Source organism: Panthera pardus, unplaced genomic scaffold (genome assembly GCF_024362965.1).
Source record: "Panthera pardus isolate Hobbes unplaced genomic scaffold, ASM2436296v1 HiC_scaffold_13, whole genome shotgun sequence".
NCBI classification, from domain to species: domain Eukaryota; kingdom Metazoa; phylum Chordata; class Mammalia; order Carnivora; family Felidae; genus Panthera; species Panthera pardus.
Genome location: NW_026526688.1, coordinates 131,031,946 through 131,059,400, shown reverse-complemented (window position 1 = coordinate 131,059,400; position 27,455 = coordinate 131,031,946).

The following is a 27,455-nucleotide window of genomic DNA, read 5'->3' as shown; positions in this document are numbered from 1 at the left end:
ATTATATATATTTTAATATAAATATGTATACTAATGACAAACATATTTTATAAAATATATATCATAGGGAATTATGTGTTAGATTTTATATGTTTACATATATAAAAAATTCTCCACTGTGTTTCTCCTTTTAAGAGTGGTTTAAATTTAATATGTTACACATTTACCTATGTTCATCACACCTTATGCCTTTATGATTCTGAACTAATAAATCACTAAAGACAATATTTTAGCTTAAGTTGCTACATCATAATTTTGCTCTAAATCATTTGAAGGACAGCAGCAGCCAATAGAATCTACTTTTGTCTCACTTGGTGACCCTTACCAGCAAGCACATTTAATTATAACCCTCCTCATCTTGATTATAGTACTTTGCTAATTTGAAATTCCACCTAGTCAATTAATGTAGCTTGTAGTATCTGTAGAAAATCATGAACCCATGGTTACAATTTTAATTATAGCATACATTTTACAAATCTCTGCCATCCATCTCCAAGGACATTCTCCTTTGTGTAAATTGTCATGAAATGGGTCTCCTTCCTTTGACTTAATATTGCCTTCTTGAAATATAATGAATACCTTTTGATGACAGCATCCCTTTCTCAGTCAGCATTGGTGAGAATCATGAACTGCACTAAGAGGGTATTTTGCTAAATGCAGTCACGGGAGCAAATGTGCCATTTATAAAATGTCGTCCTGACATGTGGCATTTTTGAAACTCTGAAAGACCTTCGTGTCTAACAAGCTAACATAAAGGGATAAAGGCCTTTTGAAAAGAAAAAAATACCGAGAAGAAAAGTGTAAAAAGATTAAAATGTATCATTTGTAAATGTATGCAGTTATTTCCCAGATTTCCACAAATTTAAAAGTCTGAGATTACTGCTGCCTTTCGACCATTAACCAAAAATAATGACAGCAATTGCAGAAAGGATAAGCAAAAGGAGAGCTAAGATTTTTCAATTTTGGTTTCTATGGTTTTATGGTATTATGGTTTGATAAGACATAATATAACTTATAGAGTCTTATAAGCAAAAACATGGGAATTATTTGTTTCCAAATTTTATTTTGTTTCTTTGTAAAAATACTTAGTATATTTCAATTCTAATTCTAAAAATGTAGCATATCCAAGATCCTCATAAAAAAGTCTTAACTTCAGAGATTTTATGTGATAGGCAATTAATTTATAAAGTTATGAAAGAATATTGAAAGCTAGTATCTCAATGGTCAATCTAGGAGATAAATATCTTGGCCATTGTAATAGACTCTGTATGATCCCATCGCTACAAATTTGTTTACCAGTTAAAATTCTCTGTAATAAGGTTCTTGAGGCTATACCCATGTTTCCTTTGCTAGCTCAGAGTAACAGATGTCACTCAAGAGTTTCATAGTGTCACATTTAACAGTTCAGGCCAGACTGTTCTAGTTCAAATCCCAGCTCTGTCATTATTAGCTGTGTGACCATGGGCAATTTATTCAACCTTTCCATGTCTCAGTTTTCTCATCTCTAAAAATAGGTGTAACAATGATACTTACCTTGAAGGTTTGTAGTGAAGCAAAACCAAAGCAAACCAAACCATAATAAACACTTAGAACACCGTACATTCTCAAATATTATCCATTATCAATATTATTTTTGTTGTTATCACCCATAAGACAGTACTTATAACAACTAGGTCTTTGTCATAAATATGTTTGCTGATTTCTATTGTGTGTCAGTGCATGCTGTTTGCCCTACAGAGAAAGAAAAGAAGAGGGTGAGAGGGGAAAAAAGAAGGCTGAGAATTGTGGAAATTAACATTTTCATGTCAGATACAATAAAATACTTTTGCTGCACAAAGCGATCATCTACCGAGTGTATTTTCCTATGTCTCTGTTAATTCTCTCAATCACTTACTGATGCCTCACCTGAGTATTGATTTCATTACTTGAGTAATGTCATTTTGCAGCCTTGTCACTGAGGTAGCAGACTGAGAACTCCACAGACATTCTCACCACTGTAGTTGGGTGCCTGGACAAGCACCCCCAACAGCTCTTAATAAGAACTTATGAAAGACTGAGGTCTTCAAGGATGTATTTTTGAAAAGTCCCCACCATCTTCTCTAAAACCTCCCTCTTCCTCAGCCTGTTTGGAAGCATAAAGACAGAATCATGATTATTCTTACTCATCACCTCCTCCTTTCCCCAAGCTTAACAAGTAGGACTTTAAGGCCTCAGGGAAGAAAATGTATATATATATATATATATATATATATATATATATATATATATAAAACTTAGGGAGGAAGCTGGCAAGGCATAGAACACAAAATAATCAAAACTATAAATCACAAGTGAATATGCTTAGGACTGTGATGCCTAAAACCAAATTATTGAGTCAGCAAGAGCAGCAGGTTTTTGTGGATAACTCATGGATAACTATCATTTTGCATGTGTTGGTTTTGGGGATCTGGGAGACTTAACACTTCCCTACACTCTTATCCACATGACACTCTGCTCTCCAGACCCGTGAAGTTCTCATCACTTCTGAAAAATGCCAAACCCATTTCGTACACTTGATAGTTCTGTCCTTGTCTAGGGTGGTTCTAGATCCTCCCTCAGATTGGTGTTCAGATTGTAACCCCTCTTTGAAAGCTCTTATCATTCCCCCTTACTCTGTGTTCTCTCTACATTGATTGGTAAGACATCACAGTATTTATTTTATTACACTGTAATTTTCTAGTCACATTTGTCTTCCCTACAAAACTGTGTCTCCATAGTAGGAGATGTGTTTGCTCAACTCTGTGTTCCAGTGCTGGCCCGATGTCTGGAAGCACAACAATGTTGCTTGATAAATGTTTGAGGAATGAATCTATACATGCAGAGAATTTTCTTTATTATTTATTCATCATAATTAAGGGATTGTCAATCAATTTCTTAGTCAACCAGACCCTGAAATTTATCTCTGTATTTTCATTTATTGTTTATCCTTTATACCTATTAAATCAATATTTACGACATTTCTCAATTTCCTTTCCAATGACAGAGTTTTTGTTTAGATGCCAACTGTCACATGTTTACAATAGTAAAATAATCAAATAGTATTGTAACTCTGGTTTTTACCTATCCAATCAATCATGTGCATTTCTAAAAGTTTAATTTTTCCAAAATACCTATTATTCTATTGACTAAAAGTCTCTATTTTCAAATCTATTTTATTTTTAATAGGATGATGCATATGTGGTAAGTAAATTAAAAATCTAATGTAAATCACTCTTCCACTCTATCTCTCACTTCATAGAAAACCATAGTTATCAGTTTCTTGGGTGTCTTTCCAGAAAATCTCTCTGTATACATATCTTTGTGTGCATATATGTGCAGATGTGTGTAGGAAGCTCCCACTTTTTTCTCTAAGAGTGGTACAATTGTCTATATACACCATCCCACATGTTGCTTTTTTTTAACTTAATATGTCTGAGAGATTGTTCCTTGTCAATATCTCGGATCTGAATAATTCTTTTTTTTTATGAAGAATCTTTCATTGTGTTTAAATATATATAACATAAAATTTACCATTTATTTTTTTTTAATTTTTTTTAACGTTTATTTATTTTTGAGACAGAGAGAGACAGAGCATGAATGGAGGAGGGTCAGAGAGAGAGGGAGACACAGAATCTGAAACAGGCCCTGGGCTCTGAGCTGTCAGCGCAGAGCCCGACGCGGGGCTCGAACTCACAGACTTTGAGATCTCACAGACTTTGAGATCATGACCCGAGCTGAAGTCGGACACTCAACCGACTGAGCCACCCAGGCACCCCTAAAATTTACCATTTAAACTAATTTTGAGTGTACAATTCAGTGGTGTTTAGTACATTTACTATGTTGTGCAACCATAAGTGCCATCCATGTTGACAACTTTTTCATTAACCCAGAAACTCTGTACCCATTAAACAATAATGCCCCATTTCCTCCTTCCCTTAGTTCCTGTTTACTTATTTACTTTCTGTCTCTGTGAATTTGCCTATAGTAGGCACTCATATAAGTTGAATCCATGTAATATTTGTCCTTCTTTGTCTGGCTTATTTCACTTAGCATGTTTTCAAGTTCATCTATGTTATAACATATATTGGAAGTTTATTCCTTTTTATGACTGAATAATATCCCATTGTATATATCACATTTTGTTTATTCATACTTCTGTTCATGAACACTTAGGTTGTTTCCACCTTTGGGCTATTGTAAATAAAGCTGCTATGAACATTGGTATACAACTTTATGTTTGAATCTCTGCTTTCAATTCTTTTAGGTATACCTATACCTAGGAGTAAAATTGCTAAATTATATGGTAATTCTATGTTTAACTTTTTAAAGAACTGCCAAACTATTTTCCATAGGGACTGCAACATTTTACATTCCCTCCAGCTATACATGAAAGTACCAATGTCTCCACATCCTCACCAACACTAGCTCTTTCCCCTTCCTTTCTTTCCTTTTTTTCTCTTTTTTAAATAATAGCCGTCTAAATAGTTGTGAAGTGGTATCCCATTGTGGTTTGGGCTGGCATTTCCTTGAGGACTAATGATATTGAACATCTTTTTATGTGCGAAGTGGCAGTTGCATATATTGCATTCTGGTCAAAATTATGAAATATTTTGTATATAAAAGTTTATGTTTGACAAGTATGAAATGTAAAGATTAATAATTAAACAAACCCTAGAAAAACCAACACTCAACTTAAGAAATAGAGCATTCACCATACTGATCTAGGTCCTTGTGCTTACATCCTATATCACAACCCCCGTGAACCCCCAGTCCAGAAATTTCTTACCTGGAATTTATATTTATTATTTTAACTTTTTCTATCTCTATTCCATATATATATCTCCTAAAAGAATTTAATGCTTTATTTTGCTTCTTATGAACTTTGTCATACTCTATGTATTTTTCTGATATTTCTTTATTCACTCAACATGTTTCTGATATTCATACATTTGGATTTTTATGAGTTATTTATTTCACTGCTATATAGTATCCCATTGTGTAACTATACTGCACTCCATTCATTTGCCAATTGATATTTGGGTTCTTTCTAGTTTTCTTGATATTACAGATAATACTATAAACATTTCTATACAAGTTTTCTGCTACATATAAATAAAAGTATACCTAGGAGGGGAATTGTTGGGTCATGAAACATGTTTATCTTCAAATTGATCAAATTACTTTCAAAGTACTTTTACAAAGTTATATTTCTACCACTCTCTCACATGATTTGTGTTGTATAGATTATAACATACAGATTGTAAGAATCCTCTCCCCCCATGTTTTATATTATATATGTTATTTGAAAAATTTTAAACCTTTTTTGTTGCTGTTGTTATTCTTATATCTGCTTGGTTTTTATAAATGTTTCAAAAATAAATTTGAAGATACTGTGGGAATCCACAGTTGTTGTGTACAGAGTTCTATATCTGTATATGTCAAGAATGAGGATGGTAAAATGTACAAATATGACAATGGATTGGTTGATTTTTCAGTTTTTGAATCTAGGTTATTAGGTACATAATGACTTTAATTTTTCTTTCTTTCTTTTTTTTTTATTTTTGCCTGATGAACTGAACATTCTGTTATAGTGACTCATTCTTTGGCACTGCTTTCAATATTAATGTCTATTTTCTCTTACATCTTTGTGAGTGTTTTAATAGTAATTATGATGGTTAACTTTATATATCAACTAGACTAGGATAAAGGAGGTTCAGATAGTTGCTAAAACATTATTTCTGGCTGTGTCTGTATGAGTGTTTCTCTATTTCTGGCTATGTCTGTATGGGTGTTTCTGGAAGAGATTAGCATTTGATTCAATAGACCAGTAACAAGTTCTACCCTCACCAATGTAAATGGGCATCATTCAATCCATGGGAAGCTAGAATGGAACCAAATGGCAAAGGAAAGATAAATTCTTATTCTTTCTTCTTGAGCTGGGAAACCCATCTACTCCTGCTTCTCAGGCCTTTGTACTCAGACTGAATTATGCTACGAGTTTTCCTGGTTCTCTGGCTTGCAGACAGCAGATTGTAGGACTTCTTGACCTCCATAACTGCACAAATCATTCCTATAATGGATTTCATATATCTATCTACTTCTCTATATATCCTATTGGTTCTGTTTCTATGGAGAACCCTAATACAGTAATATAGGTATATCAACTATTTTCAATTGTAGTTTTAATTTCAAACTACCTGTGCTCTTATGTTGTACATATTTTTTATAAACACATAGCTGAATTTATTTGTTTATTTATTTAACTTATATCCAGTCTTTTAACTGGAAAGTCATCGTACCTATGTCTGTTATGATTGTTGATATATGGATTTATTTGTTCTCTGATTGTTTTGCTGATGTTGAGGAATCAGTTTTGATCTAACTGCTGTTTCCCTGTAGGTAATGTAACTTTTCCTCTCAATGGTTTTAATATTTTATTTTTTACATTTTATATGGCTGCAGAACAGTGTATCAAGATTTAGATTTTTCTTATCCTGCTTGGGATTTTATACCTCTATATGATAATTTTTTAATAATAATTTTTTAGCATTATTTCTTCCATATTTATCCTTTTACATTGTTTCCAATATGTTCTTTTAAAATTCCACTTAAAGGTTGATTGGACCTTCTACTATAATTCTCTGTGTCTCATAATCTCTTATTATTTTCCATCTCTTTGTTTCTCTGTGACTTTATTTCCTGATATTATTAGTTCTGAACTTTTTGAGTTTTCTGCAGTGCAGATGGAATTATTTCTAAGCTTTCAACCGATAACGTCAAAGCTTCTAGGTTAAGATGGAGTGTAGATTCAATATCTAATTTTCTTTCTTCTAATGATTTCAGTTTTTTTAAACTTGCTTCTCACATAGTAAACACACTTATTTTGTATTCAGTATCAAAACATAACAATATCAGATGTCTTTGTGGTTTTAGGTTTGTTGTTTATAATTTTCTGCTGACTCTTATACATGGTGGCTTGTTTCCTTTATGTTCTGTGATTTTCTTTTTTCAACTCTGACCTCTTGTATGTTGCAACTCTATCTCTATTCCTTAAGACTAGCATTTGAGGCGGAATTTTAGAGGGCAGTGGTTTCCTCTTTCTACCAATTGCCTAAGGGCTCTACTCATTAGGGTCTTCCTACAGAGTTGTGTCCTCACCTCTCAGAATTAAGGGGATTATTGAAAGATCACTTTAAATGAAATTCAGTAAGATTATTGCTTTTTCTACATAATAATGATCCTCTTTAACTAAATTATTGCAAATCTTTTCATCAGAATAAATACAATTTAAATGTCACATAGCTAGTTTTAGATGAGGTACAGTAACTTAAGAAAAATTTTAAAGAATGCATTTATAAGTGCTGCATAAGTACTATTTCTTACTGTACTTTAGGAAAGAAAAATATAATTTTTTCCTTCATGAAATTTTTAGAATAAAACAAAAGAACTTCTAGACACCTTGAAGGCTACTCCTCAATTACTCTCACTGTATATCTGTTTACCCAATAATTTCTGACATCCAAACTAAAAATAATTTGATATCTTTCCAATACAGGCAGCTAGTCCTTTATATGAACAGACTAATTTTATTATTTTGATGGTTTAAAGAGAACTGCAATCTCTTGTGTTAAATGACTCCAGCTTATTAAGAAGAAAGACTTGAAGGGAAACTAAGTGATGTCCATGCTAGCAGATGCCTTCTTGCTGGATTTGGCCAATGGGAAGTACTGATGGAGATTGGAGGGCAACTAAGGAAGAACCAACTAGGCTATTTTTTTCTTCCCTCCCTACCTAGAGGAGCTTCTCTAGCAGTGGCTGTATCTCCTCATTGTTTCCTGCTCCCTCTGTTTGGGCCTGCTGTGGTTACAGCTACTGTCTTTTGACCCTACACTTTGGTATCTGATAAACAAACCCATCCCTTTGTTTCTCCAATCTAGGAAAGGAAGTGGCTTTCTGATGTTAATTACTAATTTCTTCAAAAGCCTAGATTCCAATTGTTAACTTGTAAAATTATGCTGATCTTTTTCTCTGGGAGTAATGCCAGTATATTCTAGAATATCATTTTCTTGTATCAAAGCTTTTAAATTCTCTGTCCTCCACATTTACTCTGTTCTTAGAAAAAGATACAGATACTGGTTTCATTCTTTCATAGGACAGAGGATTCAGAACAGGGAAATATCTGAGTCCTAAAAGGAGAATGCTATCTTGGGGTACCAAAGAAGCCAGTAGGAGTGAATAGCCACAGAGTAACTAGATCTAGCAGGATGGAACTAGGAGGCTGATGCTATGAAAATGATTTCAGTTACTGATTTCAGAATCAAATGTGAGAGAGTATCTTGAATAATTGCCTGGAAGAGATTTTTATTGTGGCCTGTTTTCATTGGTAACCTAGAGTATGTTGTGGAGAGTTCAGCTTAAATGCCTCTCTATTCTGTTGTGAACCTAGTCTGGTTCCCACAGGCTGCTATATATAATGAATTTTAAGGCAAGTCTCGGGTGTAAAATGACATTATCCTAGTTAAGAATAGGTCACATGGACACATCTGGACACAAGATTGTTTGGAGACTGTAGTCCCTATCCTAGCCGCTGCATCCTGGCAAGAACTCTATATTATGGAAAGAACATAACTTTTGGTGCACAGAAAGTGTCTTTACCATTTACTGTCTGCCATGTGAACTAAAGTAGCATTGCTGAAGAATCAAATAAGGATAATTTCTTTGGGAAAATAAAGTTTTACTGTCAAATAAACAACTACAGTACTTCCAAAGTCATGAACCATGCAGTCCAGTCTCAGAATGGTATTGAAGTCAAAGGAACACTTCTGAACAAAGTGCAAAGTAGCTCTAATCCCTATTACTCGCTAGGGTTTTGCTTCAAATAAGGTAGAGCTACACTGCCATGACTCAAATAGCATTGCTTCTTTTGCTCTTCTCTTTTAAATCAGGCCACTCCCAGTTTTCTTCCCACCTTGCCAGACTTTCAGATGTTGACACTGATATACTCCAAACCTGACCCATCCACGCCATTTAAGACTTGGATTGCAGACTGCTATTTTAGGAGACAAACTAAGTTAGTACCATAGTTTTCTTCTCTACTGGTCACAGCAGTTTTAACGTACTGCATAACCAAGTTCTTACAGGTTATTATGTGTAGTACAAGTCTGAGGAAGCATCTCTTACGTGCAGGATAAAGCTTTCTAATTTACTTATGACAGAGATACCAATCAAATCCCAATGGTGGAGACCGGAGTACAGATCAGAAAACAACAACAAAAGTTGAATCCTGAGCATAAAAAGAAAGGGTTTAACAGAAACCCTGAGGTTTAGTGAAAAATGAGGCACTAACCCTTGGTAGTTTAAACTGGTTTAAGTGCAACAAAAATTAACCAAGACCCCACCATCCAGTGGAGCTAAGCCTTCTATGCATGGCTCATCTAACTGGCCTTAGTTGAAAAACAGGGCAGCACCTGGAGAAGGAATATCTGAGAAAGGCAGAAATTAACACTCAAGGAATTGCCTAATATAATGCCAAATGGTTTTGACATAATTGAGAAATTTAGCTTTCATGAATTTATATATAACCAGTTTGGAGTAACAGAAATAAAATAAAAACTGTCAAATTCAAACAATTGAGCGCAAGATAAGCTTCTTGTTTAATTGTTGAATATTGCAACAATTCTTAAAATTCCTGAATGTGAAGACTAAGTCTCAGAGAGCTGTGCTAATTGTTCCCTACAAAAAAAATCCTCTGGTTTGTTCATAATTGTGATCGTTGATTCTATGGAGGATAGGTTATCTCACTTTTGAATTATCTTCTTCCCCTTCCCAAATGAGCAGGCTGATCAATCATCTCTAAGCATTATGAGAAAAGCCCCTCATAAGTATATGTAAGCCCGTTTTTTAAATTGTCATCTTAATGTATGTAATTATTAAGTTCATGTTCAGCTTTATATCATTTCTAAATTATTACTACAGTTGAGTAAGCTCCATTCTGTTTGTTATACTGTACACATGTCTTATATTATTTCTTAATTTTATTGTGCATAATCTTTGCTTCCTTCTTGGTAATCACAAAAATAAAATTGTTATCTCTTCATAATTTTATACTTCTATTTATGATTACTTTTGCTATTTGATGAAATGCTATGTATAGCTATGTCACCAAATAACACATTTTCATCAAATTATAGTTTTCTGAGAAAACTGGAATTCTAAAAGTAAAAATTTGAGTAAGAAAAATTTTTATGTCTTCAAGTTATTCCAGTCTCGGGGAGGCCTAGTATTGAAATTTTTATGTTTAATTTATTTATTCATCTTCCTACTCTGTCTCCCAAAAGATTTAAGTGACCATGTGGCTTTATAAATGACTTAGTGCTTTATGCCCTACTGGGAAGTCTACCTCCACCTAGCAAAAATTTAGCATTTGGAGGGACATTGAATTTTGACCTGATGGAGTTAGGGATCTCTTACTCATTGTGGAGTTAATATTCCATGTGGCTAACATTCAAAGTACTAACCAAAATTTACAAGAGGTGCACAGATGTGTGTTTAGATGTGTTAAGACAGACATGACTCCTATGACAAAGGAGGATGGGCACCAATTCAAGCCACACAGGTTTTTATTTTCACCATTTATAATGATAAGTAGTGAATTATAGCACATTATGGATGATCTTAGAGCATAAATTTTTAAAATGTCCTAAATCTTACAATTAGTATAGATAATGAGATACACGAAGTCACTTAAAGATGGATACATAAGTGAATCTAGAGTAAAATGTTAATCTAGACTAAAAACTTATCCAGCTTGACAGAGGTTTGAGTTTATGCAGCAAGGCAGCTGCAGAATTGGAAGCCTCTGACAAAGGTATTTCTGGGAATTTCTAGTCATTCATAAATATCTGAAAAGGATTTGATGGAAAATTTTAATTATTACTATCATTATTGTTTATTGTAATATCTTTTTAAGTCTGCTTTTTTTTTTAACTGAACTGTCTGTGGTAGACATATTTTCATTTTGAGAGAAGGGATTTAATTGATTATTTTAAATGAACTTTTTTAATTTTGGAATTGTTTTAGAGTTACAAAAACATTTCAAAGATACTACAGAGTTCCCACATACCTCATACTCTGTTTCCTCTATTATTAATATTTTACGTTATTTATATATTATATTTGAATATAAATATAAGAACATAATTATATTAATATTTTATATTAGTCTGGATCATTTGTCATAATTAAAAAAACACTACTGATACATTATCATTAACTAAAGTCCATACTTTATTCATATTTCATTAGTTTTTACTTACTGACTTTTTGTCTATTCCAGAATCCCATCCAGGATACCACATTACATTTCATCATCATGTCCCCTTAGATTCCTCTTGGCTATGACAGTTTTAGTGACTTGCCTTGTTTTTGATGACCTTGACAGTTGTCAGGAGTACTGGTCTGATATTTTGCAGAATATTCTTCAGATGGAATTTGTCTTCTACTACTAGACTGATATTGAGGCTTTTGTGAGGAAGACAACAGATCAAGTACGATTCTCATCGTATCTTATCAAAGATAACTCATACTCACATGACTTGTCACAACTGATGTCAACTTTGATCATCTGGCTGAAGTAGTGCTTGTTAGGCTTCTCCAATGTCAAGTTATTCTTTTCTACTCTTTTCAGACTGCAGCCTTGGAAGGAAGTATACAGCACACATGTCAAGAGTGGATAATTTTCCTCCCCTTCTTGAGAGTGAAGCATCTGGTAAAGTACCTATATAAATTATTTTTAATTACTCTGCATGGTGATTTGTCTGTTTCCCCCCATTTACCTAGCCAATCATTTATACCTATATGGACTTATGGATATTTATTTTATACTTTGGGTTATAATCCAATACAATTTTACTTACCAGTTGCTTAAAGGCTCACCTTGTGTATTTTCTGCCCCAGTTGCTTAAAGGCTCACCCTGTGTATTTTCTGCCCCAGTCTTAAAATCAGCCATTTCTCCAAGGAGAAATTTTCTTTGAATTTTCTTTATTTGAGACTAGTATCAGAAACCAAGATGTGGATACTAGATTTGCTTATTGCTAGTGAGATGTCATTTCTTTTAGGTCCTCTTAGCTGACAGGGCAGAATATGTGGGCATATACTAACCTGTGTGTATACTATTAAAAAAAAAATCAACTGAGTAAGTTTGAGGATCTAATTGGTTTTATTCAGCAATTGATGAATTGAGCAGCATCCTATCTAGCAAATAGAAGGAGCTCAGATGAGTTGCACAAAAGAAAAGGTTTATAGGCAGGAGGATAGGACAAGGAAGTTAAAAGAGTGGATTATTTCAGGGAAAGTTAGCTTCCTTTAAGGAAAGGCAGGGGGTTTTATTCATGTAGATTTCCTCACTAGTACTGGTCAAGAAATTCCAGACTAATTATTTTAAAATTCTATTATTGAGAAAGGCTGAAAGTGAAGTTAGGTTAGGTATTAAGTCTTGGTGGGGCTTAGCAAAAGTGACTCCATCTTAGACCTGTTGTTTCTTTTTAAGGAGACATGTTCATAAATATTGTTATATGTAAGAATGTGTATCTATAGCAAGCTAACCATGAATTCATATTGATGTTGAGAACTTTAATTCATTACCATGTGAATCAATATAGTCTTCTCCCATTGCCTCCTCCTACTCTAGCCATGAGAAACCTGGCTCCCACTATTGCCATTCATTTTCTTAAGTGTTCATTTCCATTATATGTGTACTGTGATTTCAGAATTATTAACATACCCCTATGGGAAAAATTTGAACTCAAGTACAGTGCTTGGGTACAATTCCTTTGTCTTTAGCCCTATGAGTGATAAATGTTTAGTTGAAAATGTTTGTAAGCAAATTGCTGAACTTATCGCCTGGTTTCTCTTTAATGCTTATAGTAAAGTGTGAGAGGAGAGCAAGAAATTGAAAGAACTGCTAAGTAAAAAGTAACCAGAATTGAAGATTTGGAAAATTCTCAGTCTATGCATATGGCAAAAAATGAGAAAGTATGTTCTGGAGAGAACATCACTGTCCAGTGTGCCTGGGCAATCACCTCATAAAGAGATTGTGCATAATTAAAAAAAATTTGTTTTAACGTTTCTTTATTTTTGAGGGACAGAGAGAGACAGAGCATGAGTGGGGTAAAAGCAAAGAGAGAGGGAGACACAGAATCCAAAGCAGCCTCCAGGCTCTGAGCTGTCAGCAAAGAGCCTGATGCGGGGCTTTAACCCACAAAATGTGAGATCATGACCTGAGCCAGTCGGATGCCTAACTGACTGAGCCACATAATTTTAATCAACAATCTCAGCAGAAGCCAGAAATAAAGATGCAATTACACCAATACAGACGCTACTAGTTTGCATTGAAAGGGACAGAGATCAGTTGAAATAAAGGAAGTCTTTTAGACTTCAGGGGTTTCACACATGGAACAATAGAGTTATCCAGCTGTGAGCATGCCATATCCTGTAGGAAAGGGAGAAAATGACATATATAAAGACATTTCAGAGATAATCAAGGCTGCCACTCACATCCACAAGCCCATGTGTACAAGGCTTCTTTCTTCTTAGTTTCATAGGGTGGGCCCACTTCCTTGGTGTCAGTAGCCAGGCTGTGCTGCAGAGATGAGGTGAGGTGGGGCCACTGTCTCAAAGCCATGCGGGTGAGACTGCCGCCCCAGTGGGCCTGGAGGACAAACCACTGAGCCAAAGATGATTATTCTCGAGTCTTAAGATCTATTGGGGAAAAAAAAATCTACTGGAATTTGTCTTGCTGGGTTATGGGCTTTCTTGAGACACATTCCCTCTTTTTAATTTCCTATTTCTCTTATTTGCAATGAGGATGTCTATCCTGTGCTTGTCCCAGCACTGTGTTTTGGAAGTACCTAATATGTCTGGTTTCATGAGTTCACAGTTGGAGAGGTATTGTGTCTCAGGATAAAGTACAATTTAAGTCTTACCCATACATAATTTAGAGATGTAGATGATGTTTTGAGTTAGTATTGATGCCGGGTTGTATGAAGACTTTTTGGAGCTATTGGTTCACGGTGAATGTATTCTGCATGTGAGAAGTACATGAATTTGTTGGTGGTGGGAGGGTTGGGGGAAAAGTGTCATGGCATGAAATTATGTTCCCCTAAAATTTATACGTTAAAGTTTTAACCTCCCGTCTGACTCTATTTGGAAAGAGGGCCTTTAAGGAGGTCATTAATGTTAAGGAGGTCATAAGGGTAGGGCCCTAATCTATAGGACTGATGTTTTTATAAGAGGAGGAAGAGGCATGGGAGAGTTTCTTTTTCTCTCAGCACATACACAGAAGAAGGGCCATGTTAAGACATAACAAGAAGGTGACTATCTTCAAGTCAGAGAGCGCTTATCAGAAAATATTTTTTTTTTTATGATTTCTATCTTTATGTTGAACTTTGTGTATTATTTTTCAGGTTTCAGTGAGTTGTCTGTATTCTTTGGAAGCTCACTAAACTTCTTTAAAATAATTATTTTTGAATTATTTGTCAGGCAATTCATAGATTTTCACATTCAGGAGTTTGTTAGTGAAATTTTATTGTCTTCCTTCTGGGTTGTCTTTCTTCCCAACTTTTTGTGTTCTTTGTAGCCTTGCATTGGTGTCTGCTCACTAGAAGAAGCAGTGACTTCCTCATAGCCTTTACATACCGGATTCAGTAGGGAAGGAGTTTTATCTGTGGGTGGGCATGAGGCTGCCGTCTAGGATGGGGTGTGCAGTGGCACCCATCCTGGAGGCACCCAGGTCCAGTGAGTGCTGGATTTAGGAGAATGTATGGGTACCAGTTCTGGGAGGTGGGGCACGGTAACACTTGGTTCCAGAAGCATATGTGGGCACGTGGGCAATTGGATTTGGGGCTTCCAAGTCCAGGGGTATGTGGTGGTACTAAGGGTACTTAGCAGTGTTAGCTGAGAGGTGGTGCACGGTGGTGGCAGTTAGGGAGGGCATACAATATCTGCAGTTCTGGAGAGATGTGGCAGTTTGAGCTCCTGGTGGCTCCAGAAGCTGGGGCTCTTACTGGTGAAGACTGTGGGGTTCCTTAGCAGCAAAGAATCTGGTCCCTGGCAGTGGGAGGACTGCTGGTGTCTTCCTATACTGCTTTTCCTCAAGGGGGAAATCAAAGCTGAAAGGATTCTTCTTACTACTGAGCTGTGCCTGGGGGAAGGGATAACGTGAAACTATTTTTTCCCATCTCTTGTATATAGTTATCCTCAGTTCTTTTGCCCCACTGGTTTGTTGCAGTTTCTAACCTGGACCGTGAAACTTTTCCAGAGTTCTTTTTATTCTAGAAGTGGCTAGGTCATAGTTTTTAGTGTAGAACAAGGTCTGGGACCTCCTAGTTGGCTATCTTGCTCTGCCTCTTTTTTGTCTATAGCCGGTAATCCTACGGGCAAGACACATTGCTGTATATCCTTCACCATAAAATTATTTCCTTGGTCAGAAGTTCTATTATATGAGAAGCTGTAATGATGAATAAGGAATGCCACAAATTCCAGTTGTAGCAGAGACATTTTGAGCACAGAAAATAAATTTGTATGAGGAATATATTTCCATTCCTGTGACATAAATGGTTGCTTCCTCCCTGATTGAAAGAGCCAATCTCATCCTTCTGGTAACCTTGGGAAAGGTTCTGCATCAGAGGCTCAATTTTAATCTTTGCTGTTGGCAGTTTGGCCTCTCCCTTTGAGCCATAGCCACTTTGTATATGCGCCCATTAAGCAATGACCAGGGTGGTTGTTCTATGAAGGAATTTGAGTCTCATTAATTTCCTGGAAGTGGTGAGTGATTGGAGGGGTTGCTGAGGAGAAATGGCCTCCCTTGTGAAGCAGTTTACAAAGAGAACATTCTTTAAAGTTTATGAGCCCTTTGTAGAACATTTGGAAAATACCAAAAAGCATATGGAAGAAACAAATTAAGAGTGGTTCTAGATAGGAAAGCATTCATCTATACATTGTTAGATAGATTTTTGTAATCATAAAAAGAAACCCTAGATTTTGAAAATAATTATTTCCCAAAGCTACTATTTTACCTACATTTTAAATCTATGGCCTTGACTGCTAAAAAGATGGTTCACATAATTATATCTATGAATGCAGGCATGAGCATCTGCTGAGCACGGCTTGGAAATTGACAATTAGCAGTAAATCAAAGGATTCAGACAGCCTAATGTTAACATCATCATTAAAATGAACAAGAAGATTACATTGATCAAATATGAAAAGAGTACTTAAAACATTGAATCTATGGGCTTTCCTGCAAATTATTACCTCAGAAGGCTATGTGATCATCTCTCCTTTTCAACTAATTGCCTGCACTCAGATGATTTTATTGCTGCATTATAATTCAAGATTCAATTTTAAAGTATTAAAATAGCAGCTTGTTTAAAAGGAACTATGCTTTTTCTCTATCCAGTTTTGTTCATTTTGATCTTAGACTCCAAACTTAAAGAGTTTGGAGTGTTCTGGAAGACACTCCTCAAAAAGAACTCGAACAACACATCTTGGGAAACACTGGTGTACTTCAAATGGCCTTTCACATAGGCCTTTAAAAACCCAGGGTCTCCTTCTTCCACCCTCACTGTTGTTTAACATTGTTATTTTAGTTCTGGCCAAGGCAATATGCTCTAAAAAAGAAATAAAACATAATTAAATGAAGAAAGAAATTAAAAAAAATTATCACTGTTTTCTGAAACGTTCTGATTTCACAAATGAGGGAGTTGAGCACAAAGGGATCAATTGACAAGACCAAGGTTTAATAGCTCATTAATGAAAAAGCTAAGATAATAGAGCTAAGGTTTAGAAAAGTGGGTAGAGATAGACTTTTTGTGCATGGTTTATAATCTACAGAGATAAGGTGCAGAAGACATAATTTTAAGACTAATCTTTAGACATGGGGTCATTTATTTTACATTCAATAAATTTCTCTGAGAGTGCCTACTTACACAGGGAGACACTGTGCTAGGCTCTGGGGAGGAAAACACAGCCAAGGCAGATGCCATGCATCCCTGCTCGTAAATTGCCTTCATTCTAGCAGGGTTGCAGATGTTTCAAATGTTTGGCCAAAATTAATTACTATTGTAATAAATACTTCCAGACAGTAAGACACAGTGCTACTAGCCCACAAGAGAGAGGGATCTGATTTTCTTGGGCAAATCAGAGTAGAAAAAACAAAAAACAAAAAACAAAACAAAAAAAAAAAAACAAAGCACAATCCCTTAAGCATTTTGGTAATCCAGGTTTTCTTTTTAATTTTTTTAACTTATTCTTTTAAAACATAGGAAATGATACAATGCTACATTTAGAAACATTGGTGGTAATGAAAAAATCATGCAATAAAGTGATCACTGGGTAAAAACATGATATAAGAAAAGTGAGATTAAAAGTCCAGATTGGGGCACTTGGGTGGCTCAGTTGTTTAAGTATCCAACTTCAGCTCAGGTCATGATCTCATGGCTCATTAGTTGAGCCCCATGTCAGACTCTGTGCTGACAGCTCAGAGCCTGAAGCCTGTTTGGGTATTCTGTGTCTCCAGCTCTCTCTGTCCCTGAACCCCCATTCATGGTCTGTCTCTGTCTCTGTCTCTCTCTCTGTCTCTCTCTCTCTCTCTCTCTCTCTCTCTCTCAAAAATAAATTTGAAAAAAAAGTAGACTCCTTACCAAACTCCACACCCGAAAAACAAATAACCCAGTGAAGAAATGGGCAGAAAACATGAATAGACACTTCTCTAAAGAAGACATCCAGATGGCCAACAGGCACATGAAAAGATGCTCAACGTCGCTCCTCATCAGGGAAATACAAATCAAAACCACACTCAGATATCACCTCACGCCAGTCAGAGTGGCCAAAATGAAGAAATCAGGAGACTATAGATGCTGGAGAGGATGTGGAGAAACAGGAACCCTCTTGGCACTGTTGGTGGGAATGCAAATTGGTGCAGGCACTCTGGAAAACAGTGTGGAGGTTCCTCAGAAAATTAAAAATAGACCTACCCTATGACCCAGCAATAGCACTGCTAGGAATTTACCCAAGGGATACAGGAGTACTGATGCATAGGGGCACTTGTACCCCAATGTTTACAGCAGCACTCTCAACAATAGCCAAATTGTGGAAAGAGCCTAAATGTCCATCAACTGATGAATGGATAAAGAAATTGTGTTTATATACACAATGGAGTACTACGTGGCAATGAGAAAGAATGAAATACGGCCCTTTGTAGCAACATGGATGGAACTGGAGAGTGTAATGCTAAGTGAAATAAGCCATATAGAGAAAGACAGATACCATATGGTTTCACTCTTATGTGGATCCTGAGAAACTTAACAGGAACCCATGGGGGAGGGGAAGGAAAATAAAAAAAGAGGTTAGAGTGGGAGAGAGCCAAAGCATAAGAGACTGTTAAAAACTGAGAACAAACTGAGGGTTGATGGGGGGTGGGAGGGAGGGGGGGTGGATGATGGGTATTGAGGAGGGCACCTTTTGGGATGAGCACTGAGTGTTGTATGGAAACCAATTTGAGAATAAACTCCATATATTGAAAAAAAAAAAAGTAGACTCCAGATGAGACAAACAGATGTTTGCTTTTCTCATTAGTAGCTCTCTCAGGACTCTTTTCCTAAGCCACATGCCTTAAGTAACATGTAGGCTGCAAGCCCCACATCACAGGCTGAATCCTGGTATAATTATGTAAGCCGTTGATGACACATTGACGTTAGATGGCACTTCACATGACATGGTACAAAGCCCCACTCCATTTCTTAGGTCAGGGCTCCTTAGGCAAGAGGAGGACGTGTCAGAGAAATCAGATAGGATGCAGTGCTGTTTGTTCAGATTCCAGCTGCTTGATCACTGTCATTGGGGGTCAAGACATACTGGCAATGTGTGAATAAATCCAGAATAATTCTACCCGTGATCCACAATAATTTCTCTCTTGAGGCAGAAAAAGAAATGCTACTAATATGGATATCAAGATTTAAGTATCTGCCAGAAATAGTTAAGACAGTGCAAAATTAATAATAATATTTATAATAAAATAGTGCTATAATGCTGCAAAGCAGCTAGGCAACAAGGTATTAGTAGCATGTTATTTTTAAAACTATTTTCAATAGTAGCTTTCTCTCACACACACAAAATTCATGTAAATGAGAGACAAATGTCAGTTTTGGAAAAATGGGATATTATGCATTGATTTGTTTAAATATCTGGATAGCTAAATTTCTTTGGAGTTAGCTGATTGGTTTATGGAAGTCACTAGATGGCAGTCCCAACTAGTTAGTATGATACTACAGATCAGATTCAGATGCTTTTTAAATAGCAAAACCCAAAAGGAAGTTAGGAAACTAGGTTCATTCAGTGGTAACTCTGGGTGAGTGTTTATCTTAGCATGGGGAGACAAGCTTCTGAAGGCAATACTGAAACTGTGAGAAGATCCCAGAGTTATAGAAATTTCCAGATTTTCTACAAAGTAAGTCTCTGCAGATAGAATAATACCTTGTATTTGTTTGGAGTGTTATGGTTTATAAGGAACTTTCAGAAACATTTTTCTGATTTAATTCTCACAAAAGCCTTGGGTTTTAGGTATGGTTGGTATGATTATCCTCATTTTACAAAAAAGCTAGAGTCTCTTCAGGCCAGTAGTTTTAAAACACTAAGGCTCTTGGTAACACATAAAGAGCTCGGGCACACTGCCTCTGTAACTTTTTGATAAAAATCTCACTGTTCTATCGTTTCCTTCTCTATTACATCTGTTGTGTCATTTTAATTTCATTGTAGAAGGAACTATTTAAATATTTTGTGACCTAGAAAAATAATTTGTCATTAGCTTTCAAAATTGTAGCCCTCTTTTAATTGAGGGATTCCTATCAAAATAAGGTGGCTCCTTCTATTTTCTTGTAAGCCAGCTCAACTGAACTCAATATGCTGTTACTGAGTGCCCTACTGTGAGCCAGGTAGCATTTTAGGTGCTAGTGGTAATAACATGAATGAGAGATCTTTGAGCAGCTCACGATCATGCCAAGAAAAGAAGCAGGAAAAATCTGACAGTAATACAATGTGATAAGTGCAATATTAACAGTTTGAGCAAAATGCTAGGGAGCACAGAAGCCTGAACGATTAATTCTGCCTGGGGAGGAAGCTTCACTGAACCGGCAACAGAAAAGAGATGGAAAAAAAAAAAATGAGTGCCCTGATTTAAGCCTTTTATTCCGTCTTCAGGAAATGTGGGGAAAGGCAACATTCAGAAAACAAATACTCTAAGATTCTTAAAAAAGAGGTCTAATGACTTATAGAGTAAGAATCACCTAGTTTAGAAGTTGCCCCAAGGTAATTAAATACACACTGAAAATCTTGAAAATCTTAGTAGTCTCTCAAAGAGATGTCTACATCACATTTATCATAGTGAGCCAAACAATAGATGCTATCTGTGCCCTTAGTTCCAGATCTACAAGCCTAGACTAGTGGTATGCTGGTGAATATTTAATAACTGGCTCTCTTATAAACAAAATCCTTGATTTGTAGCATTTGTTGATTTTTGTGGCATAAATATACCCATCATGGTCAATTTTAAATTTTCAATATAATGTCACCAAATGAAGAGTTGAGAAGTATTGCTCACAGTTGGCCCTCATGAATCAGCATGAGACATTTTGAGCAGATAAGAGGTCCAGAACTCAGTGCCTAGACTCATACTCATGGCATAACAGAAAACACTCAGTTAGCAATTCCACTTCTGGCATGGTCACTAAAAAGCTGTGAACTCAGGTGATCACCTAAACTCTGACATTAATTTGCTTACAATCTGTTGAGCACCTTGTGCTAGGTGGTATGTCAGCTACTTTACAGACATGTTTTGGAGACTCTGTACAGTTCTGAAAGGTAGGCATGATTATGTCCATTTTTCAGATGAGAAACTGAAGCTAACAGACATTAAGTGATTTCTTTCCTGATGCAATAATGAGTACAAGCAATACGAACCACTATGGAACTTGAAATACTATTATATTGTTAGAACAAATTAAAACGCCCATGCTTTGTTCCAGCAATTTGAGCTATTAGAAGATTTGTTTTAGGAAAGATATTCGTTTTTAAAATGTACATAGCACTTTTTATTTATTTTGAGAGGGAGGGGGCAGACAGAGAGAGAGAGAGGGAGAGGGAGAGACAGACTCCCAAGCAGGCTCTATGCTGGTAGTGCAGAACCCAACACAGGGCTTGATCTCACCAGCCCTGAAATCATGACTTGAGCCAAAAACAAGAGTTGGATACTTAACCCACTAAGCCACCTAAGTGCCCCATACATAGCACTCTAATTCTAGATCCATCCTCATTTGCTCTGTCAGTTCTGCCATTTCTTGGGAATTCAGGAAGGGTTGCCTGAAGACTAGTTTGTTGAAATGTTTGCCTTTATTTAAAACGTTCTGAAAAGTTTTATAGTGTTATTGCTCATAAAATACTCATACTAAGACTGCAGAATTTTTTTATAATGTTAACACTTATTCACTTAAAAATACAGTAGGTACAAAGAATAAAACAAAATAGGAAAATATCATTTTCCCATTAGATAACCCTTGCTGTTGTTAAAAAGCTACAAAAGTATAGAAATAGAATTTTTAAGTTGTACAGAGAGATACAAAACACACTATGACAGCTATTCCCCTTTCAACACGTCTTTTCCCCCATAGGTAGTTACTATTCTGGGAAAGATAATTCTTAGAATCTCTCTCCCCACCTCTCTCATATCATGAGAAAATAGAGCACATAGCTTATGCATGATGATCTTTACCCCTATTTTTGGCATGATTTTTGTATGATTTTTAGATAATTTTAGAAAGTACTTTTTTCTGTTCACAAAGTGCAAGTCATTTTTATGGCTGTGTGTGGCATGTCCCCATATCATATGATCATCAATAGCAGAATCATTTAATATCCATAACTAAGAGATTTTATAAAAGCTACAATAGCTCTTCAATATTTCTTCCTAAGCTGTTACTTTTATTATGAATTAATTTGTAATAATCCATTACCACCGTAATAATAATAATTACTGTGTTTGGTTGCAATAATTTTACCGAGGTAATTGTCAGTATTATTCATGGCTTCCATAAATGGTGAATACTAGTTCTTCTGTATCTTAACAGCATGGCCTACAGGCCCTGGAAGTTCTAGCCCCAGATACCTTTCTGGTCCCTTCTCCTACTATTTCCTGCTCCTTCTTTTCTTTTCCAACAACATTGGTCTTGTTTTTCCTCAAAAAATGCCAGATACACTCAAGCTTCAGAAGATTTGCTTTCATTTTTCCCTATGTTGAGAATGTTTTCCCTCTGGATATCAGAATGCATGGCTCTCTCACCCCCTTCAGGTCTTCACTCAAATGCAACCTCAGCAAGTCCTTTCCTGCATATTTCACTTAAAATTCTAATCTACCCACTACATTGCTTATTCTGTTTATGGTTACTGCATACTTTTCTCTTAAACATTCACTTAGCAAACCTCTTGGTTCTCTGTCCCAGGGCTGACCCCTGGGGTGACATGAGAGCTAGATCACCCTGTCCTGCATGAGGAGCTGGATACTCCATAGGTGAGAAATCAGGAAAAAATATTTCTCTGCTTATGAGGTAAGAAAACTTCCTCCCCCCTTCTCCCCTCCCTCTCCCCCTCCTCCTATTCCTCCAAAAATAAATGGGATTGAATCCTAACTCCAACCTTTGGTGTATAAATAAAAATCTCTCCAAGAGTCAGTCCTTATGTCTCTGCTTTTCCAATGTAAGGATATTTTCATATTTCGGGGCCTCATTCCTCCTTGAAATCTAAATACTTAGAGAGATAGCCTTCAGTTTTCCTTGTACCCTGGGGCTTAATATAGGGACCTCCTCTAGGCTGTATCAGAGCATTTAACCAGACAGATGGCTAGAGATATAATTCTCATATCCTACAAAAACTATCAAGAGGCTAGGTTTCTTTACAAGAATATTGAGGAATTCAGGGAAGTTTTCTCTCACTGTGGAACAGCTAGTGAATACTGGCTTTCAACAAATCAAAGGTTGTTACTGCACTTCATTGATTCATTGCACATATGCAAATCTTACCCAGGGTGTCAAGGAAAATGTAAGTAAAAACTTGTTTCCTTGTCATATTAAAATTACTGTTTATAATTTTATAGCATAAATGCAGAACCAGGTCTTCTCTAGAACAATAATCACAACAATCCTAGAATGTGATCTCTCCAAATATTGATTGCAATCCTGCCTTACACATTATGCCACCAATGGGGGAACACAGGAAAAGGCCTATGGATTGAACAAGAACTGTCACTCGAGAAATGTTTATCCTTTCTCTGGTATAGCTTAAAGCTGACTGGGGAGAGCACATATCACCACATTGATTATAAGCAAGAAACGATATCAATCTGAAGGTTGATTGGCCTTGTAGGGTAATTGTCTTGAAAGATGGGGCAGGCAAACTTGAAGGATAGCCTGATATGTGGCAAGAAGCCTGCAGAGAGGTTGAGACATCTGCCCTGGGTACCAGAATTAGGGAGCTCTTGGTAAAGGAAATCTACTTCTACCACCACTGTCCTTGGGTGCTGTAAACTGGAGAAGGAGGCTGCGGTCAACAACAGTTGAAGTAGAATAGTGAGAGCTAACCCTTGGGCCTACATATATGGCTCAAGTGCAAAGATCATAGTGGTCCTTTCGTAGCTGTGAGCCCTAGTTGTTCAATGTGTGCTGTGAGTGAGATTCACTCAATATAGGCAATTTAGTGCTATTCTAACAGCCTAATCTTGTGTGACAGCATGAAAGAAATCCAATGCTGACTAGTGAGAGTTATCTTATCACCAGGTCATCCTTCCAAAATTAGGCCCCAGGGTCCTTGGATGACTATATGGTCAACCTCATACATTATGGTGGTGGTGGTAGAGTTGGACAATACCCTGACAATAGCCTGAAGAGCAATGGACCTACAGGAATCCTGGGCTAAATTAAGCATTCCATCCTGAGGCTACTGTGGGCCCTGGCTCATCCCAGGCACTGGAGACTTTTTCATGTTGAGGAAGTTCCCTTTTATTCCTAGTTTGTTGATTGCTTTTATCATGAGAGGGTGTTGAATTTTGTCAAATGCTTTTTCCATGTCTATTGAGAAGACCAGGGGCGCCTGGGTGGCTCAGTCGGTTAAGCATCTGACTTCGGCCCAGGTCATGATCTCATGGTTTGTGAGTTCAAGCCCCGCATCAGGCTCTGTGCTGACAGCTCAGAGCCTGGAGCCTGTTTCAGATTCTGTGTCTCCCTCTCTCTCTGTGACCCTCCCCCATTCATGCTCTGTCTCTCTCTGTCTCAAAAATAAATAAACGTTAAAAAAATTAAAAAAAAAAAAAGAGAAGACCATGTGGTTTTCGTCCTTCATTCTATTGCTATGGTTTATTAATTGATTTTTGATTGTTAAACCAAGCTTGGATAAATTGTTGGGTTTAGTTTGCTAGTATTTTGTGGAGGATTTTTACACCTATATTCGCAAGAAGTGCAGATTTCTCCCACTTTCTGAAAGTAGAGCATTCCTAAGAAATCTTTCAGAAGCTGAAATGGCATAAAGCAGATATGCAATTAATTTATGTAGAAAAAATTTTGAGCATTCTTGGACCTGAAAAGTAACCTTTGTTAGGCTTTTCTGATACCATAGGAAACATTTTGGTAACTGATACACACAATAAATTGACATAAAGCACAGATAGATGCTCAGAGACACAGTCAAGAACTATAACAGCTTTACTCTAAGATGCTGAGTGTAGTTCTAGGGTGGGAGCTTGGTTATGGAACGCTTACTGCTCTGTGTGCATGCTGCCTCCATAAGGAATGGCTTGCTGCAAAACAAAAGCTGAACGCTATTTTTGCTTTTCACCTTTTTTTTCATAAAAGCAAAATTCTTTGGATTTCTTTCAGTTAGCAAAAATAGGCACTAATTTAGGTCTTTTGCAAAAGCAAAGTTACATAATGAGAACTTGAAAAAAGTTGAGGATACCTGTTTTGGTCTATAGTTTTCTTGTGATGCCTTTGGTATTGGTATTGGCATCAGGGTAATACTGGCATCATAGAATGAGTCGAGAAGTGTTCCCTTTTCTATTGTTTGGAACAGTTTGAAAAGAATTCTTCTTTAAATATTTGGTAAAATTTATCAGCCATGTCATCTAGATTTGAATTTCTTTTCATGGAAAGTCTTATTACTAATTCAACTTTTTACTTATTATAGATCTTATCAGATTTTTATAATTTCTTAATTCATTTTTGATAGTTCATGACTTTCTAAGAATTTAGATGGTAGGTTGAGTCTATTAGAAACAAATTTTCTCAGTTTTTGTTTATAGGGAAACGACTTTATTTTGCCTTTATTTCTGAATGATAGTTTTGCTAGATACAAGATACTTGGATGATAGTTTTATTTATTTATTTTTATTTCAGCTCTTTGAACGTGTTATCCCATTGCTTTCTGACCTCCATTGTTTCTGATGTGAAGTCTCAGCTTTTAATTTACAGGGGCTCCCTTGTATGGGATGAGTCTTTTTCTCTTATTGCTTTCAGGATTTTTTTCTTTCTCTCTGCTTCTGAACATTATCACTATGATATGTCTGGATGTAAATCTTTTGCATTAGGTCATTGAGTGTTTGTATGTGTAGGTTAATGTTTTTCCTTAAACTTGTGAAATTTTCAGCCATTATTTCTTTAAATATTTTCTGCTTCTGTCATTCTCTTCTCTCTCCCAATACTCTTATTGCACGAACGGTGGTACACTGGAGACTGTCCTCTAATTTTCTGAGACTGTTAAATTTTTTTTTTTTATTATTTTTTCCTCTATTCTTCAAGTTTGGTTCTTCAACTTTGCTGATTCTTTTCTGTCAGCCCTTTCAAGTTCTAATAAAATTTTCATTTTAGTTATGTACTTGTCATTATACCTTCCTTTACTTATTTAAGCATTGTTTCCTTTAGCTCTTTTTTTTAATTTTTTTTAATGTTTTTTATTTATTTTTGAGACAGAGAGAGACAGAGCATGAATGGGGGAGGGTCAGAGAGAGAGGGAGACACAGAATCTGAAGCAGACTTCAGGCTCTGAGCTGTCAGCACAGAGCCTGACACGGGGCTCGAACTCATGGACCGTGAGATCATGACCTGAGCCGAAGTTGGATGTTCAACCGACTGAGCCACCCAGGCGCCCCTAGTTCTTTGAACATGAGTAATAGCTACTCAAAAGTCTTTGGTTGCTAAGTTGGACATCTGGACCCTGTCAAAGGCAGAGGTTGACTGCTTTTTCCCCCTACTTATAGATCATTCTTTCCTGTTCCTTTGCATGTCTTTTATTTTTTGTTGTTGTTGAAAAGTGAAATTTTTAGATAATATAACAATTCTGGAAACTGATACCTTTTTTCTGAGGCCTTTTGTTATTTGCTTGCTTAATATTTTACTGATTTGGCTGAACCATTGTAGTGAAGTCTGTTTCCCCTCACGTATTCAGCTTGGAGAATGCAGTCTTGGGTACGCTCACAATCATCCAGGGATGACCATGACTTGGCCTCTTTTTTATTGTCTCTTCCCTTGTTATTGTTGTTAAGCTGTTTGTCTCTGTTGGTATCACATCCAGCTGTTAGCCTCTCCCAATTTCATGCTCTTTGCTCTATTGTTCTTGACAATGTTCCTGGCATGAATTACTCTACACTCTGATCTATTTAAACTCAGTCCCCTTTACAGGATAGTCTTTGAGGCCAGTCTATGTGGTTTATTCTAACCCTGGGGTGGGGTGGGGCTCTCCTTAGTAATTTTTATCCTAGTTATCTCTGGAAAACTTCCATTGGTCTACAGTTTAATTCATTGCTCTCATGGAGCTACCTGCCTCCTCTTAATTGTTTATCATCAAAATCTTCATTAATCTTGATGATATATTTAGATTTGAACTTCTTCATACTCTGTTCCAAATAAACTGAGTTCCCATGGGGACAGCTTCAGAACTCTCTGCTTTTATATTCTGCCTTGCCCCTCAGCAAAATCCCTACACCATTATTCTGGATGTGGAAGCAGGGTCAGTGGCCACTTCTCTTAGAGTGATGTGCCTGCTTTATGAGCAGGGTATTAAGTGGGGATTTTCTTGTAGTGAAATCTCTGCCCTACATGTTTGCTGGAGCAAGATCAATGGGGTCCCAGTATTCTCAGCCTTCTGCATCTGGGGTAGAGCCTCTGACCTACAAGTGAGGGCTGAGTAGAAGAAAGCGATCCTTGACCTCTTTTCTGCACTTGCCTGGATTCAGCCTTTAAAACACAGAGCTGGGGGCACCTGGGTGGTTCAGTCGGTTAAGCATCTGGCTTTGGCTCAGGTCATAATCTCTAGGTCTGTGGGTTCAAATCCTGTGTTGGGCTTGGCA